Consider the following 18,904-nt stretch of genomic DNA (forward strand, 5'->3'; position numbering starts at 1 on the left):
CAACCCAGAGAGCAGGTATGGTTCTGTTCACAAATCATCTGAAAATGTTTCTTTGCTGTGGGAGTGGCCTGGTGATGTCACATCCAATAGGAATGCCTGGATGATGTCATTTCTGGTGACATGTAACTTCTGGGTGGTGTGACAGGAAGATATGACCTGCTGACATCACTTCTGGGTTTCTTGAAGCCTGCAAAATATTTTAGGGGTTTCTCAGTGGTAAAAAGATTAGGAAAGGCTGCCCTATAAGTTTGTGAGCCAATATTGGCTCCACGGGGAAGCTTGTGGATGCAGTATGGTGGAGAGAGGATATAGCCACTTCTCCCTGCCTGCTGTGGTCATAAACAGAAATAAGCCAACGTGCATCTAGGTGGCATGAAACTCCCATTGCATGTATGATACAAAGTCCTTGTGTTGTTCCTATATAAGCACACAGGCTTTTAATGAGTATGGTAAAGCAGGTGGGGCCTTAGAGGTACTCTAATCATTTGGTGGAGATTATTGTAGAAGCCCCCAGGCTGCCCTCATAAATGGCAGCAGATACCAGCAGGGATCTAGCAAGACAGAATGATGGGTTTGAAGAACAACCTTCAAAAAATGGTGATCATTGGAGTACTTAGAAGAATCATAGACATTTGGGAGGGACTGTGCTACAGCTTTTGAAACAATATAGAGCATAATCAGCAAAACCTTTTGGAAGTGGAGAGCAGATGGATAATACTAATTTGAATAAAATATAGTTTATTTAATAATGGTAATTTTTATATTATTCAAGATTCTTGTACCTTTCTTCCACTTATCTATGCATTGTAGAGTACCTGTGCTAAAGGGTCTTTGATCTCTTTATAATGGATCATATGCTTGAGTTTTCCTAGTTCTTTTTTTTAATGAGAGTTATCTTTTCTAGAGGTACAGCAGTGAAACACACTTTGCGCACAGCAGCATTCTGTCAAAGTCATAATTCTGTCATGTGCCAGATGTGCTACGCACTTATTTTGCTTGCTCTGGAAAGCATCTGTCCCATCAGAATGAGTTACTAAAACTTTCTTGGGAGCTATAACTTAAAACCCAGCAACTCCAATAGTTAATCTTAGTTGCTGCTGATGTAGGACAAAGTTGGAAGGCAGGCTTTCATTATGCATCCATATAAGTCTACCTATTTCAATTCTCCTGGTTCAGAAATCTACCTGATCCTGTCCTACTACCCCTGTGAGTGCTTATATTCATGACAGGCTAAATTAGTCAGGTTTCTCCCACTCAGTTATCTTAGGCAACTTTAATAGATAAGGCCATTGGTTGGCAACCAGTGGGAGTCTAGAAGAGTGCAGGGACATGGTATGACATCTGAAATGATATGACATCACTTTTGGGGAAACTGCAAGTTTCTAGGAATTTTCAGAAACTGTATGGTTTTATGTGATCATAAAAAACATAGAATTTATGGTGATTAATTATAGAGAAGCATGCTGACACTTCTGGGTTTTACCTGGAATTGACATTATACTATTGCTATTTTTTTCTCCACTGGTCACACGAGTGGCAGCAGGAAACAGGATATTAAGGGCAGAGAATCCCCACCTTGAAGGCAGGAAATTGGCAGGCCTGTAAGATGTTTAATTTAAAGACATTCTGCAAAGGCAGAACATGTAATCATGATGTAAAACATGATGTTATTTATCTGTCCATTGCAGAAACAGTGTTTATTCTGATATATTGAAGGATCAGGATTTGGGTCAGTATTTTCACAATGAGAACTCTGGTCTATTGGTACCAATAATCATTGCAAAGAATTGCAGACTTCTAGGACAAATCTTTTCTAAAATACTTTCAACCCAGCAAGAGAAGAAAACTAAAGATTTTCATTTTCTCAAATGTCTGGTAATGGGACTACATGTATTGAACTGTGATATAGTTATATTCTCTGTCTGCTGGTCTGGTTTTCAATATATATATTTTTAAAGAAACCCTGTCTCTTCAGGTCTGTTACCAATTTTGTACTGGATGGCAACACCACCACCACCACCAGTTTATCTGCAGAATAGTTTGGGGAGTCCTCTAAATTGTTTTGATAGGAAACTGCAATGGAATGATTGTTCCAGAGTATTGGATGGTGAACAGAGCTGAAAAGTTACTTTATCTTGACCAGTTTGAAGCCTTTATCTAAACTGGTGCTGATTCTGATAATATTGTGTCACTTCTAAGCTGATAGTCAGTGTGTTGACTATATTCATATACATGTTGGTTTATTTCTGAGTTAAGAGTTCAAATGTTATATATATATAAATATATAGATAGATGTGTATATATATATATATATATATATATATAGATAGATAGATAGATAGATAGATAGATAGATAGATAGATAGATAGATAGATATAGATATAGATATAGATATAGATATAGATATAGATATATAGTTATATAGATATAGATATAGATATATAGTTATATAGATATATAGATATATAGATATATAGATATATAGATATAGATACACAGAGAGAGAGAGAGAGAGAATCTGAAATCAGGAGACCACGGCTCCCCATTGGCAACTTGGCCTGCCCTGGACTGGCCACTCAGAGGGTTTGTCGCTGGAAAAGGAGCAGGGCAGACACGGCAGCCCTGCTCCTTTCCTGCTGCTGAGCAAGCTACCTTGCCTGGGGCGGGGCGAAGTCTTCGTGAGCCTCGCGCCCCTCCTTCCCCCCACACTGTCATTCCAGCCCTGGCCACCGCTGCCACAACCGGCTTCCGTTGGCACCTTGCTGTAGGCGGTGGGGGGGGGCACCGCCCGGGGGGGCCACCTTCTGGTCCTGCCAGGCCCAGCAACACACCACCTGGGACCTTGATGCCCCAGGTAAGACCCCCACTCACCCATCCACTCTACCCCTGCGTTCTTCCACCCACTGCCCCCCAATGTGCCCCTGAGAACCACCACTGCTCCGCCGTGGCTTCCCTGCCCCCAACACCCCCACCTGGCCATGATACCTCCCACCCAATGCACCCTTCCCCCTGCCCAACCAACCCTGCACATCGCCGCCACGCTCCCCCCTCTCCGCCCCAACCCTTCCGACGGACCTGTCACCGTCTTCCGCCCCCCCACCCCCAAAAAACTCCCCCCTCCACCGCAGATCCACCGAACCACCCACCCACCTATCACCGTCTTCCCCCAAACACCCCCCAAAAAAACTCCCCACCCCAATCGGCCCACGCTTCCCCCGCACCGCACACCCACACCTCTACCCCATGCTCTTCCCTCCATTCACACCCCCTCGCCACTCCCCCCACCCACCCTTCACAACACCCCCTCCTTTCCCCCCTCCCCTCCCAGTACACCTACCTCCCTGCCTGCATTCTTTCCTTCCTTCCTCCTTCCTTCCTGACTTCCTCTATTTTTCTATATACTTCCTGCCTCGCTCCCTCACACTTCCCCTCTTTCCCCCTTCCTTTCTTTCTGCCTTTGTCCCTTCTTTTCTTTCTCCCTTTTATCCATCCCTTCACCCACCCCTTGCCCTCCTTTCTCACTCCCATCCCTCTTTCTCCCTTCTACCTTCCTTTTCTTCCTTATTCCTCCCTATCCACTAACGTCTGCTGTATTTTATGTACAGCAGGCTTAATTTCTAGTAATTCCTATAAAGACAAGGGATTAAGAAAACATAGGCATAGTTCAGAGATACATAGTAGTTGGCTTTCAGCATGCCAAATTACTACTTAAAATAAATATATAGCCAGTATTTACTGCTGTTATAAGTGGCCACTGCACTTACCTGTATATACTTGATTTCTTTTGATCCTACAGAAAGGAAGGGAAGACAGCACTGGAAAAAAGAGCCAACAGTCCAACTGTAATGGGTTGTGTGTTTATAGATTTTTTTCTACCATCAGGTTATTATATATTCTGAATCTGCCATGCACAAAGTGTTCTGGTTCAGCAAGCCAGAGAATGGGTGTTGTAATGAATAGTTTTACATGTTGTAGAGAAATACTAGCAGATGACATGCAAGTACATTGTTCTTCACCTTCTTTGCATGTCAGGATTGACATGTGAAAGGGGAGCTTGAACATTTCCTTTATGGTGCAGTGCAGCATGACTTCACATCTTACTGAGGGGCAATGAGTTCCCTCTTTGTATATTGTCCTTGAAGCACCACCATGTTATGTTTTGATATTTCACAGTAGCATACTATGAAGCCCTCCTCATCCAATTTCCTTCCTCAGAAGCAAGATGCTCCTTCCATTTTTATTCCTCTTTACTGACTAAGCTGACTACGTTGCCCTTGTAATATGTTTTCTTCTTTTCTGAAGAACTCGGGCAGTCCCATTGTGTCACAAAGTGATATTTTGATTGTTGGCTCAGCCTGTTAACCTGAGGGATGGATGAAGAGTCCCTTTAAGTTAACAACTTAAATAACACTCAAAGTGTTTTGAAATTCAAAATTAACAAAATATTTTATTCAACAAAGAAAGGAGAGCAAGTGAAATCAGGAGTTGCAATTTCTGAGGTAACTCAGTATAGGCAACTCTGTGGTAAAATCAGTACATACAGACTTTAGGTCTTATGTTTCAAGCTAATGATAATTTATTAAGCTATTTGCAGTTACTTAAAAAAATTATGCTGAGAGGTTTTACTTCATATTTTTTAAACACTCCAGTATACTCTCTTAGCAAATTCACTGACTCTTTTAGTTTCCATAAGGCTGGTGCACTCTTTCCCATATCCAAACTCCTTCTATTAAATTGCTATACACACCTTGAGTTTTAAATTACACGACCAGGAATTTCTCCACTTTCCAGAGCTAACTCCCGGGCTGACTAGGTAGGGAAATTCAACTCACTAGATCTAGCCCCTTTCTCCGGTCCAAATGGGAGTCTTCGCCTACTCCCCAAACATTCTTGCCAACTTTCCCCATTTCTCTGTGTAAACTGCTTTCAGCTGAGGCAGAAATCAGATTCAACATAGCCAAGACAGAAATCTGTCTCTCTCCTCAGCATGCAGTATGCAGCTCTTAAGTTTTTCTCAGCTGATGCTAACCAGTCAGATTTCTTGGAACAGCCTGTCACTCAAGACTCAGCTTCTGTGAAGAATTAACCTTTCACAGACCACCTTCAGCTGTTAGTATAGCACTTCTGAGCTTTTTAAAAAAGTGCAGTCCATCACACATAACTTACCTGTCTCATGAGCGCTTAAGGAATGATGAGATGTCATATGACAGAGGCCAGTACCAGATATTTAGAGAATGTCTATAGCAAACCAATGCAAGGGGAGAACTTCATCCTCTGGTGTTCTTTGCTCAGCCTTCCATTGCTGCTTCTGAAATATGGATTCTGTATCCCATATCTTTTACTTCAAATTCCCCACTTAAGCAATGTACCCATCACCATTCTTTCATGGCGTTTCCCTCTGTCACTGGTTATCTTGCTGCTACATCTATCTTGAAATGTTCCTTTGTTCAGTGTAACACTGGTGTAATCTAAATAGGATTTAGCCCTAGTAGGGATATCTTTTCCTACCTCTATATCTTCATCATGCTTTCTTTAAGTCTCTAAGTGACCTAAGACCAGCTGCCTGTTTTGTGGTTTCTCCTGTGTGCTGTCCATTTTGGACATTTGCATGTATAGAATTACTACAAACAGATGGAGACCTCCGGTTCCCTGTCTCTGTGGCACAGAGCAGTAGTTTTTCTGCCTGGCAAATTACAAGTAAGTGAATAGCAGAATCTCTTCAGAACTTGAATCAAATCTATACAAACATTTTTTGTAGGGCGAATCCCCTTTCTTCACTTGCTAGACAACCTTAACAATCTTTATTTTTGTATATATAAGAACAATTGTACAGAAAGGCAAACCTCAGTAGTTAATAAATTGTAATCACAAATCCAGAATCAAAGTGTTCTTATACCATATTCAGTCTCAAAAAAGTATACGAATAGTGCTACACCCTAGTTGCTCCTCTTCAAACAAATACTATGTATCCAGTTATCTGCAGATTTTGCAGTGGAATTTTCCTGCTTCCCCCTCCCTCTGCAATCCACTGAACTCCTCCAAGTGTGATTTCTGGGAGGTCAGCAGACTCAAGAACAGCATGGTATGTATGTGTGGGGAGATACTAGGGGTTAGCATTGGGAAGAGGAATCTGTAGAAATTGCTGCCCCTTCATTTGGAGACTTAAGGCCATTAAATCTTTGGAACTGCATGTATCCTCATGCTGATGGATTTTAAAAGCTGGGGGGAAACCAGCAGCTTTATCTTATATCACAGCTAGCAGTCTTAGTCTGAGGCCCAGGTAGATACCATAGCACAGAAATTCCTAACTGGGAAGCTTGAAATTAAGACAGATCGAAATGATGGCAAAATATTGGATAATAGAGCTTTGTTCTGCTAATGGGCAGCTTTGAAAACATGGTTCCTTAGAACTAGTTTAAAAGTATGCTGGAGACATAATCACACGTTTTAAGGGTTTCTGCGCCCCACCTCTTTTGTACATCACGCTGCAACATGCTCCTCGATGTTCCTCACTCAAGTCTTCTGGCCCCCTCCCGCTGCATCAATGGCGGCCACGGTAAGTCATGGCCGCTCTTTATAAATATATGTAGTTTTAGAATAAACTCTCTGAACAAATCAAAACCTGGAACCTTGAATATTAAAACTCTTTGAACTGTCACTGGGATCTAAAACTAAGATGGAATAAATAAGGATGCTTTCATAATATGATTTGCTAGTTCTAACAATGTATTAGATCTAAAATGTGTAGCGCCCAAGTCTTTGGTGAAATAATCAGAAACAATAGATACTGGTGTCTGCTAGAAGCCCTTTCTAAATCTGTCCTCTCTGTTTGCGCATCTACATGGTATGTTAAAAATAGGAATTTCATGATAAACACAATATTCTTCCCCTTTCCTCAATGATACGATAAAATTGTCCTGCTCTGTGCTACCAGTCATGAGGTTTCTTCTAAACCTCAATGCTAATAAAAAGGCATTAAGATGATCAATGGAAAGAGATCTGTTGTGTTAATGGCCATGCTGTAAATCAGTAAAATAAATTAAAATTAGTAAGAGCTGTTCTGTATTAATCATTTAAAATTGGCAGAAGATCATGATGATGCAAGTAGTATGCACCCTGAAAAATTAACAGTGCTTTCCTTTGTTTACAAAAACAGATCCATCTAAATTTTATGTAAAACATACAGAAAGTTTATTGTGCTGTCTCTATGAATTGATTCTGATTCCAGGAACATATGCTATAGAACCACGGGGCTAATAAGGTTTTAAGAAGCAATCATTCTGTTTTAGTTTGAAATATAGTATGTAGCTATATGGGAGCAGAAAGAGAAAACTATTTTATTTTATCAACAACCACACTATTATCAGAATTTGGATTTCTACCTTTTTTGTTTCAATGGACACTTCTGTATGCCTGTCAGTTGTTCTGCCTCTCAGATTTGGTTACATTGTAGACAGCTGGAACTGGGTATGAGAGATCCTAGTTCAGACCCTACTTTTGCAGTGTATACCTTGTATGTCCTTGGTATGTTGCAAGCCTGATGCATTCATTATGTGAATATTACAGCAGCTCTGTAGGTCGAGTGGCTTTCTACAGTACTGTGGTAACGTATGAAGAGATCTGATCATGTGCATGAAATTGCTCGATGTACTTTCTACATAGTATTGCCAGCTCCCAGATATACCTGTGTATACTTATGCATATACCTGTGTATACATAAAGGTAAAGGTAAAGGTATCCCCTGTGCAAGCACCGAGTCATGTCTGACCCTTGGGGTGACGCCCTCCAGCGTTTTCATGGCAGACTCAATACGGGGTGGTTTGCCAGTGCCTTCGCCAGTCATTACCGTTTTACCCCCCAGCAAGCTGGGTACTCATTTTACCGACCTCGGAAGGATGGAAGGCTGAGTCAACCTTGAGCCGGCTGCTGGGATTGAACTCCCAGCCTTATGGGCAAAGCTTTCAGACAGCTGCCTTACCACTCTGCGCCACAAGAGGCTCTTGTGTATACATATATGTGTACATATGCCATTAAATCACAACTGACTAATAGTAAGCGCAGTAATGGGCTTCCAATGCAACTGCCTTCTTCTGCAGAGGTTTCCTTGGTGGTTCCCCACCCAAGAACTGGCCATGCTTGGGTTCTGAGATGTGACAATATTCTATCTATCTATCTGTCTGTCTGTCTGTCTGTCTACTTATTTATATTTATATACCACCGCTCTCAAATGTCTCGCAGTGGTTGACAAGATAAATAAAATACAATAAAATCCACTAAAATACTCCCTAAAACATAATAGAATAATAACATAACAATATGGCAGACAGTAAATATCAACCCATTCCCTCATTCAGCATGGGTCAAACTTTCTCTCTACCTGGAAATGAGGAATCTAGTTGGCCTCAACTTAGAGACCCTCAGCTGGCAATACCGGGTACTGCTCTAGCCTCAACCAGATATATCGGGCTGAAGAACTCCGTCTTGCTCGTCCTGCAGGCCCTGTAAAAAGCTGACAATTCTGACAGGGCCTTTAGCTCTTAGACTTTACTATAGCATTCCACATTCCCTGTACATAACTGCATGAGAATTAATTTGATATAGAAAAATCTAGCATGTGAAGCTAATCTGTGCAAAGTATTTCTGAGGGATAGACTGTTCTTTAGTGACAGATTTTATTTTCCTGGGCTCCAAGATCACTGCAGATGGGGACTGCAGCAAAGAAATTAAAAGACGCTTGCTCCTGGGGAGGAAAGCTATGGCAAATCTAGACAGCATCCTAAAAAGCAGAGACATCACCCTGCCAACAAAAGTGCGTTTAGTCAAGGCTATGGTCTTCCCAGTTGCAATGTATGGCTGCGAAAGTTGGACCATAAGGAAGGCCGAGCGTCAAAGAATTGAGGCTTTTGAACTCTGGTGCTGGAGAAGACTCTTGCGAGTCCCTTGGACTGCAAGGCGAACAAACCAGTCAGTCCTAGAGGAGATCAGCCCTGACTGCTCCTTAGAAGGCCAGATACTGAAGATGAAACTCAAATATTTTGGCCACCTCATGAGAAGGAAGGACTCCCTGGAGAAGAGCCTAATGCTGGGAGAGATCGAGGGCAAAAGAAGAAGGGGACGACAGAGAATGAGGTGGATGGATGGAGTCACTGAAGCAGTAGGTGCAAACTTAAATGGACTCCGGGGAATGGTAGAGGACAGGAAGGCCTGGAGGATCATTGTCCATGGGGTCGCGATGGGTCGGACACGACTTCGCACCTAACAACAACAACAGACTGTTCTTCCTCACCATATTTACTTATTACTACCTAAAGTGGACCATTGTTCAGCCCATATGTTTTCTCCTAACACTCATGATGTGCTCCCCATTTCTATGCAAATGGTCCTCTTCCACTCCTCCTACAGAATAATGTTGTTCCTCAATTCTTCCACTTTAACATATACTTGATTGTTTTCTATAATACTTTCCCCTGTTGTTTTTCTTTTAGTGTTTCCTAAGCTGAAACATAAGAAACACCATGTGCAGTTGTATTTTCCATTTTCAAATCTCACTGGATTTGCTGCCTTTCCCAAACCCTCAACATAAGTTATTGTAACCTGAAAAATCTGAACTTTAAATGAGCCTATTTACCTCTCCTTCAGGATGGCCTTAATCACTGTCTGTCTTGAAGTGGCTTTCTTTGAATAGCTACCTAAAGACACACTGACTGCACTGTAGCAGGAGGGCAGGTGGAAGGAGCTGGTGCTAATCCTGTAGCAAATATTTCCATCCAACCCCTTATCTCAAGGGTTTAAAGTAAAGCTTTAAAGTAAAGCTGATAGGAAACGGTTCTAATTATGAGACATAGGACCTTTTTGGTTTCCCATTGGTGACATTGGCCTGGGGGATACAAGGCATAGACTTTAGAGGCAGCTGCCATCCCATAAAGCCTTGCTGGTAGCTCATGTAGCTGCATGTTAAGCCATGTTAAGGCAGGGGAACAATATTGTAAGTTTGTTTTAGAAGCTGTGGGTTGGATCCAGTATATGTTTCTATTCATGCAAGGTCCTGTCTTCTCCATTGTTCTTCAGTTTCAATGGAACAAACTGTTCCTAGCTCCTCCCCTGCAGTCTATTGTTCTTCCCAAAACAATGTTTCTTGGGAACAGGAGTTCCACAGAAGCATCATGAGAGGCAAATTGGAGGTCTGAAGGAAGAAGATGGAATTGACCTTAGTGGAAATGATCTTATCATTTTATTAGCAAAAAATCCAACCCTATAAAATGTGCCTATTCTAATACTGGACAAAGTGTACATTTCTGATAGCATTCAGATACCAGGAAAATAGTTTAAGTATTCCCTGTATCCAATAAACACTGTATTCTTGGTTTTTTACGTAACAGGTTTCTTGTGGTAACGGGCTATGTATTACCACTCTGTTGAGCCGTTGTCATCATGTTCAACCTGCTGCAAGAGGCTCTTCCACTGGTATTCAGAAGGTCACTTTGGAAGTTACCATTTGTACACCAAGCAACCCTAAGTAGCTCCCCACCTCTAGTGCTGCTGTAATCATTTTCTTATCCTTCTCCATACAAAGCTACAGCAGCAGCAGCTTCTCTCTTTTTCATGCCGAGGATGAGGCAAACAAGCATTTCTCCAATAGGATCAGACTGCTTTCCATTCACCTTCCCTCCTTTTCCACCTTCATGTACACCCCCTTACTTTGGATGGGAAAGGAGCATGCTGTTAACTCATCATTAATACTTTGAGTTAGTAGTAACCTATAGCAATTATCAGATGCCGACAGACATGTAGTTAAAATACTTTTTAGCCCAGTGAGTTAAGCCTAATTCTGTCAATACATACACTTAACCATGCAAAGCCTTCACCCTTCAAATGCCCTCATCCTGTCAGATGTTAGTACATTCTGTATTACATATTATAATGGAGGGGAGCTCACTTTTGTCAGAGGCATTCAGCATTAGTTGAATATCTCTCGAAAGGTCTATCACTTTCACCATCCTAAATGCCTTGCATAACTCATACATTGGGGTGGGGGAATGAGAAATGGTAGGATTCGCAGATGTGTCAATTTTTCTAAATTACTTGTAATCATAATCAAAATCTCTTAAGTGTTGTGCAAACATGGTTTCTGAGTTTATGGTCTAATTTTGTGGCATGCAGAGGGGTTCTTTGGAAACATCACACACAATTAATATTTGCACTGTAGAACTCCAAGAGCAGAGTATTTATCAAATAATAATCACTGGTTAAATAGCAGTACTGCAAATTCGGCTCACGCTTGGCATGCACACTTTCCATCTGGCACTTTGAAGTTTAAATAAGATGGCATCTATTTTTTCTTGTTCTGGAAGGAGATCAGTTTTCAGTGGTGGTGCCAAATTAATTATCTCTAATTTAGTCTTCTAGAGAAATTTCGTTTTTATGGGGAAATGCCACAGTGTAGACTGCACGGCCAGATGTCGTGTAGAAGAAGCAAAATGGCATGATGTGAAAACATTCGCAAATGAGGGTATAATCTGTGTTTTTCTCTGAGTTTTCTCTTCATTATTTGACAATCCATACATTCTTTGGTGATTTCCATGTCTAATATATGTTCTGGGTAGGGTGGTGATGGTACGTTGCCTTCAGTTCAAATGCATAGAATTAGAAAAGCATACCCTTGCATTGGGTGATTGTAATGCCACCAGTGACACAAGCTGGTTGCGAGATAGTGGAAAGTGCGAATCTTTCCGTAACCATGAAACTCACTGTTTGACCTTGGCTTAAATTTACAGCCTAGCTGTGAGAATGAAATAGGATAACTCCATACATGCCACTCTCAGTTTCTCTAAGAGAGCCTGGAATATGTGATAAAGAAAACAGATAATGGATGAGTTCAGATTTCACATGAAACTGTGAATCCTTCAGACCTGCACATCACACTGAATATGGTTAGGGTCTCTCAAACCAGCTGCTCTGTTAACCACTGTCAGCCATGGTTTTGCATTATGCATGAACATGCTAGCCTGGCTTGCTTTATAATAAGGCTCCATACCTAGGAGTTGCCTAGCAAAATAAACGTGTTCTTGCCTTCAATTTGCTTTCACTGGTGCCTAACCTCTCCCTGCCTGATAAGCAATAGATTCCTTTCTACCCCTCTGTCTCTTCTTATCGCTGTCCCGTTAAAGGCCAGCAGTGCAGCACACTCTGTCCCTAAAGTGGAAAAGTGCCAGTAGAGCCCTGGATATTTTAATAGCCCCCCAGTTGATTGAGGTACCCTGGGCCCTACCAGCATTGTTCCCTCCAAAAACAAAGTAGTTTGCACAAGCATTCTTGCCCTGCCTTGATAATTCCAGCCCTAGTTTTTCTTACAGCCAGATTTTCCTCTTTATACTTAAACATCCAACTTCACAGCTGTTTCTGCTTGCCACTTGTGTTATCTATTCAATAGAGTTCATTTAACACAATCCACCTGTGTGATTATTGGTTGAGGGTTGGGGAGTGATCTCTTGCAGAGACTTTGGAGGCTGGGAATGTGGTTTGTGGGTGTTCTTTGCGGGGAGACAAAATTTCAGCTGGCTATGTAAGTAAATTGGGTACAGGGATGTGAGCAAAAAACAGTACACTAGGGGAATGCTTTACTCTAAGTAAGTAGAGGGGCAGTGGAACTGATAGCAAGAGGCTGTTTTCCATGGGTTTTGGTGTGTAGTTAACACAACAGGCTGTATGTGTCCTTTGCCAGTCTGTGAGAGGGGCCATGTGATTCAAGGGTTCCTTGTTGAGAGAATAGTTGCTGTACCTTAATGGAGAAAGCAGACAGAAATTGACCAGTATGGAATAGTAGAAGGGATATTGCCAGTATCAACCCAGATGCTGAGATCAGACCTTCAGTGTGATATTACATTAACATCTGCCACAAGACATGTAACCCACTTATCTTGTAGCAGCTTGGTAGTGACCAGAGCTGTAGCCTATGACCAGCCTGGTTAGGGTTTGCTCGGGCCTCGGGTATACCTGATTTTTGTGCTCTCTCTCTGCATCTTTCCAGTCTTTCTCTTCCTCATTCTTTCACCAGACTGCAAATGTATTATAAGAAACAAATCCAGCTATTCATTCTTTTGAGAGGATTCCAGCAAAGTGTGTATTTTGGGGTACAGAGCTAAACACCTGACAAAAAGAGAGATTCTGAATTGGGTAGCAGTAGCAGGCCACGGTTGCTTTGTTCAGTAACTACTTAAGCTGGTTAGTTCAGCATATCTCTAAACATTAGTATTCATTATACCAACAAGGGCTCTATTCATGAAGGGTCTATTCTCCATTCATTATGCATGCATAATTCCCATTAATGTTAGTGGGGGTTAAGTGTGCATACCAGAATGAGGAGAAAGTGCAACATGAATGTGTAAATATAACCCAAGTACATTTTTCTAACATGCACACAAGTAAGTCTGATTCCCCCGTAATTAATCTTTTTGTGAAAGCAAATGTTAATGTGCAGTTATTGTTCATGACTTGCTACTACAAAGGTTACAGTCAAACACATATGATGTCCTATTGGTCCAAAACCCCAGGAAGCTTGGGTAAAATTTGTGTGTGTTTCAAGTGTTGTCAAATGGCAGCCAATTTATGGCGAAAAAGTAGGTGTTATTAATTTTAAAAACTGAACTGCAGTTGATAGATCCCTTACCATCCTGCTAGTGCAGGTACTCAGAGAGGCTCTTCTAACAGAATGGGGGAAGCTCAGGGCAGTCCATAGCAAGCTGGGTCAAGATCAAGGCTCTAGTGTTCATGTTTTCTCCAAGTCAGTTCTTCAAAAGCCACTTATTCTGGTCCTCATACAAGTTAGTGGTTCAAGCGTTCTTCTGGCCTTACAAATCTCAGCCTGCTGCCCTCTCTTTTCACAGCTTGATGTAACAAGTACCTAGGTTAGGGCTTCCATCCTCCAGGCAGTAGCTGGAGATCTCCAGGCAACAGCAATCGGCTCACATGAAAAAGTATCTTCTTTGGTAGTAGGACCCACGACATTATTGAAGTCCCAAACTGTGTCTTTTCCAGCTGCTGCCAATTGTTGCTGGCTGCACTGGGCCAAGGGTCATCAGCCTATATCATCTCTACCTGAGCATACCCTGATTTCTCAGCTGCTTGTCCCCTCACCTTCACTTCCAGCCATAACTCTGGGCTTTCCTTAGGCTGTGTACCTCCTAACTCTGGGTAAGTGTGTTACCTCATTAGGCTGTCCCTGTTACAGCTAACCAGTGGGTTTGCCAGTTTAGGATGGCACTGTGTGTGTTAGGACTGGGAACTGCACAGTCGGTATCTATATATAAAAATAATATAAAAATACATTTAAAACTAAATGATAGATATTTGGGAAGACTGATTCTTTCCTGATCTAGTCAATCCTACAACTGTAGTCCTCACAGATAATTTTCCAGTTTTTTCAGCTGCTGTTGCCTCCTCTCTTTTCAGTGTATTGTATGGTCTGCAATGGGAATATCTGCAATATTCCTTACTACTCTGCTGAATTTGACCTGCCCTGTGACCAACAAGATAGATCAAAATTGATTCAGTTGCACCCCTCCTCAGCTCCCTTCATTTTACTGCTTATGAAACGACAAAGTAAAATGCATACTTAAGATGTATTGGTATGTAATGGTATGTGATTGGGCTGGTTGTTCAACCAAAGGCAGAAGGGCATGGGGCAGAAGACCAAAGGAATGGAATACTTGGTTGGTGAGACATAATGCACTAGTTTATTCCTAGATTCTGAACAACATACATAGACATTGCTGGAAACTCCCTCTACAGGACAAGTTTGCATTTGCTGTGATTATATCATATGGTACTACTTCCTCACCACATGAAACATGGAGATTAGTTTGGTGCGAAGAGCCAGGTAGGTGTTAAAGAGCCCACTTGATGTAGTGGTTAGGAGTGGTGACCTCTAATATGGAAAACCAGGTTTGATTCCCGCTCCTCCTCATGAAGCCAGCTGGGTGACCATGTGCCAGTGACAGTTCTATCAGTCAGCCTCACCTACCTCCCAGGGTGTCTGTTGTGGAAAGAGGAAGATTAGGCAATTGTAAGCTACTTCGAGACTCCTTCAAGTAGTGAAAATGGGGTACAACCCCCTGCCCCAAATCTTTTTCTAGGGGTTTGACCTCCAAGAAGGGCCTAGAGCCATCTCACTATTAGTACTCTTCTGCAGACAACAGAGATCAGCTCCCCTACACAAAATGGCTGCTTTGGAAGGTGAATTCCATAGCATGGTCCTCCCCTCCTTAAACCATGTCCTGCCCACAACCCAGATCTCTACTTCCCAACCCAGAGCTGGCAACTGTGTCCATAATTCTAAGTCAAAGGGAGTAGTGAAAACCTTTTTGGTGAGGGGTAAGGGATGGATATGGGTGAACTGAAGCTTAATCCAAATGAAATGGAAGTAGTGTTGGTTTAAAATAAATAACCTGCTCTGCAGTCCACTGAAGCAGAAGATATGCAGACTAGAGATTCTACTTCATCCTATTTTCCAGCTTCAGAAACAGCTAATGGAGGTAGACAGAACTTTATTCCAGTTTAGGATGCTTTGCCAGCTCTGGCTGTTCCTGGAAAGAGAAGGCAAAATATGCACATGGCTTCATAACATCCAGATTGGATGGTTATAACATGCTCTGTCTTTGAAAACAGTGCATAATTTCAGTAGAGCAGAATGTAGCAGCCAGTATGTTAACTGGGGTTTGGCCTTTAAAGTGTAAATTGCCTTGGAGCATGGTGTCTGAAGAACTGTCTGCATTTGTGGGAATCTGCCTGCAGTTTAAAACAAACAGTTGTGGTAGTGCTTTGTGTGCCTGTGTTAAAGGACATTGGAGGACACATGAGAGAGCGTTTCTTCCACTGCCATTCTGGAGTTCTGTAAAATGTGTTTTACTCTGAGAAGTATCTAATGTGCTTGACTAATACAGAAAGATTTCTGTATGGTTTGGTATTATTTTTTAATCTCCTCGGTTCCTTTATTTATTGGTTGCTTTATTTTCTGTTTGATATTGGATAACTTTAGGCTGCGTTTGGTATTTTCTTCTCTGTGTTTAAAATGTTTGTAAACTGCTCTGAGCCTCTTGTGGCGCAGAGTGGTAAGGCAGCAGTCATGCAGTCTAAAAGCTCTGCCCATGAGGCTGGGAGTTCAATCCCAGCAGCCGGCTCAAGGTTGACTCAGCCTTCCATCCTTCCTAGGTCTGTAAAATGAGTACCCAGCTTGCTGGGGTGTGGTAAATGGTATTGACTGGGGAAGGCACTGGCAAACCACCCCATATTGAGTCTGCCATGAAAACGCTGGAGGGCATCACCCCAAGGGTCAGACATGACTCGGTGCTTGCACAGAGGATACCTTTACCTTTAAACTGCTCTGAATTACTAATGCAGCAGGTAAGTAAATTAAAATATCCATCAGCTATATCTGGAGTGGTGGCACTGAGAAACCACAAAATGTAGGTCCTTCACCCTGCAGATATGGCTGTAGGGAATAAATATGTGGTTTTAGAGTCTGTCACTGTATTGTGAGTATAGTATATAGGATAGTGTGAAGGAATTTAAGAGAAGTAGATGCATGCCCCACAGAACCTTTTTGCAAGAAAAAACTTCTCAGCCTAGCTGCCTATAGGGAACTTCATTAATAACTGGCTCAGTTTTAATAAGGAAAATTTAACAAGCTATTCTGATGCATATAAATTATCTGTATGGTATAAAAATGCTTGAGAAAGCCACACTGAAGTGTGCTATAGTATAAGGGATACCTTGGTAGTCAAGATGAAAGTAGCCCATGACTGATGAAGGTGCAGTTTACAGGCTAGTGCTTGCTTGTGCCAACAGGCTACCAGGTTATGGAATCCAGTGATGTCATGACTTTCCAGAGCTCCTTGAAATTTATTGCATGCCTTTAATGTAAGACCTAGAAATGAAATAGCATTTGTCCAGGAATCTCACACATTCCAGAAGATAAACGGCTGCACCGGTATCCAAGGCCAGCAGTTTTATTTATCAGGTACTTTTTTCTCCTGAGTCATCCATCCTCATAGCATAATGCTCCAGGACCTTGACAGTCATTTTGCCATTGAAAAAGCTGGGTCTTATCTTTTCACATTGACATGGTAGCTTCCATAAGAATTGAGAATAGCCTTATTCTTTGTCTTCCATAAATATAAAGCAGAATGAAAGGTCTTGCTTAGTGCAATGTAAGTATTCAGCAGTGCAGAATTTTTGGATTAGTGGCTAAATTGGCACAGCACCAGTGATGTCACTCTTCAAAACCGTCTGCCGCATGCAGTAAAACACAATCACAAGGACCAATGCAATCTGGATCTCCTTTGACTATAGCTCGTTAATTATCTTGGGGAGCTCTTTCTATGACTCTGGCCAGCATATTTGCTCTTAAATACATTCATGCGTGCAAACACATACAGACAAAAAATAGGGAACTAGCCAAGCCCATTTCAATATGTAGCAAGTAACAGTAAAAGTTCAAAGGGTGCCTTAAAACTAAACTAATATTACCTTCATGCCCAGAATAGACCACTCTTTCTCCCTGCCAATGAGTTTCAAAGCAATTGGTAACTTATCTCATTAACTATGAGTCAAGGAAGGTTCTGTTTTACAATTGGGGAGCTGAAGCAAAAAATCTCCCTGGAATTTACCACCCCATGGCCTAGACATCTTAAAGTGAAATCTTAGACTCTATGGGAGATTATATATGGCAGAGTTATTGGAAAGGTTGACATGTTCTCAAGTTCTCTGGCAAAGGGATATAAATCCTGATTCACACCACACTGGTAGAAATGATGTTTTTCTTAATTTAATGTGAATATAACACATGTATGATCTGTGGATCTGTATGAAGCACTAATGATACCAGAGAGCTCTGTGCTACAGAAATTGAGTTATTGAAAATGTTTTTACAGATGGTCAAAATAGATCATGAATAGTGGTGGCTGGAATCAGGGTACTGAACTAGATCAACTACAGTCTCTTTCACCGGGGATTTTTATTTTTATGTCAGCTTTTCTACAGATATAGCTTCTTGGAGATAATTCCTATTATGATTAAGCTGACCATCCTTTCTGCCTTTGGCGGGGCAGTCCCACATTTGGGGCATTTGCCCCGTGTTCCGCGGCATTTTCCAAATTGTCCCACGGTGTTACACGCCTTGCGGGGCCAGATATCTGGTCACCTTAATTATGATGGTTGAAAATGAGCCACGGTAGGAAAAATCCGCCCATTAGATATTTTCATACATGATCCTTCCTTGTAAGAGACATTTGGCCATAGGAAAAGACAAAAGTGAGATGGCAACTGATCATGTGAATAAGCCTCTAAATCAGGAGTTCTCAACCTTCCTAATGCCACAACCCTTTGATACAGTTCCTCGTGTTGTGGTGACCCCCAACCATAAAATTATGCAAGTGTTCTTTCACAAAAATTAAACCAACATTGACCAATGGCATTGTTCTTGATTGTATATAAATTGTTTTCCCCCAGGGGTTTCTTATTTCAGTTCTGCCTCTTGTCCCACTATGCCGATCTCTCTCTTTTCCGCTGCTCCAGACAGACGAACGCTCGATCTACCCTGCAAGGCTGTTGTGTAGATGGCACTCTCCCCGGCCAAGCTGCTTGCCCTGCCATGACCCCTGTGAAAGGGCCGTTCGACCCCCAAAGGGATCCCAACCCCCAGATTGTGAACCACTGCTCTAAATGTTTGTTTCAGTTTGCTTTCTTGGATATGGAAGGTTTGCTTTCACATGTCTGCTTCATTCCATCTCCCAAATCAGTATCAAACTCCTTTCTGCCTACTCAAAAAATACATAATATATTGCAGGTTTCTTTCCTCTTCCTCTCTTGTTGTATCTGCTTATATAACAGCAGCTATCTCTCCCTGCT

The 18,904-nt window shown here is 41.8% G+C and overlaps 1 protein-coding gene across 3 annotated transcripts in view; it reads left to right on the forward strand.

Annotated features, from left to right (window-relative positions):
* LOC143843240 (glypican-5-like) overlaps nt 1-18,904 on the forward strand; it is a 471,566-nt gene that overhangs the window by 13,569 nt on the left and 439,093 nt on the right. Inside the window, exon 1 of one of the 3 annotated variants that reach the window (XM_077349004.1) lies at nt 14,169-14,191. The exons of the other annotated variants lie outside the window; for them this stretch is intronic. The gene's annotated coding sequence lies outside the window, so the exon portion shown is untranslated. Of the gene's footprint in view, nt 1-14,168; nt 14,192-18,904 lie in introns of those variants that run through there. 3 annotated transcript variants of the gene reach the window in all.

The sequence above is a fragment of the Paroedura picta genome, chromosome 8 (genome assembly GCF_049243985.1).
Source record: "Paroedura picta isolate Pp20150507F chromosome 8, Ppicta_v3.0, whole genome shotgun sequence".
NCBI classification, from domain to species: Eukaryota; Metazoa; Chordata; class Lepidosauria; order Squamata; family Gekkonidae; genus Paroedura; species Paroedura picta.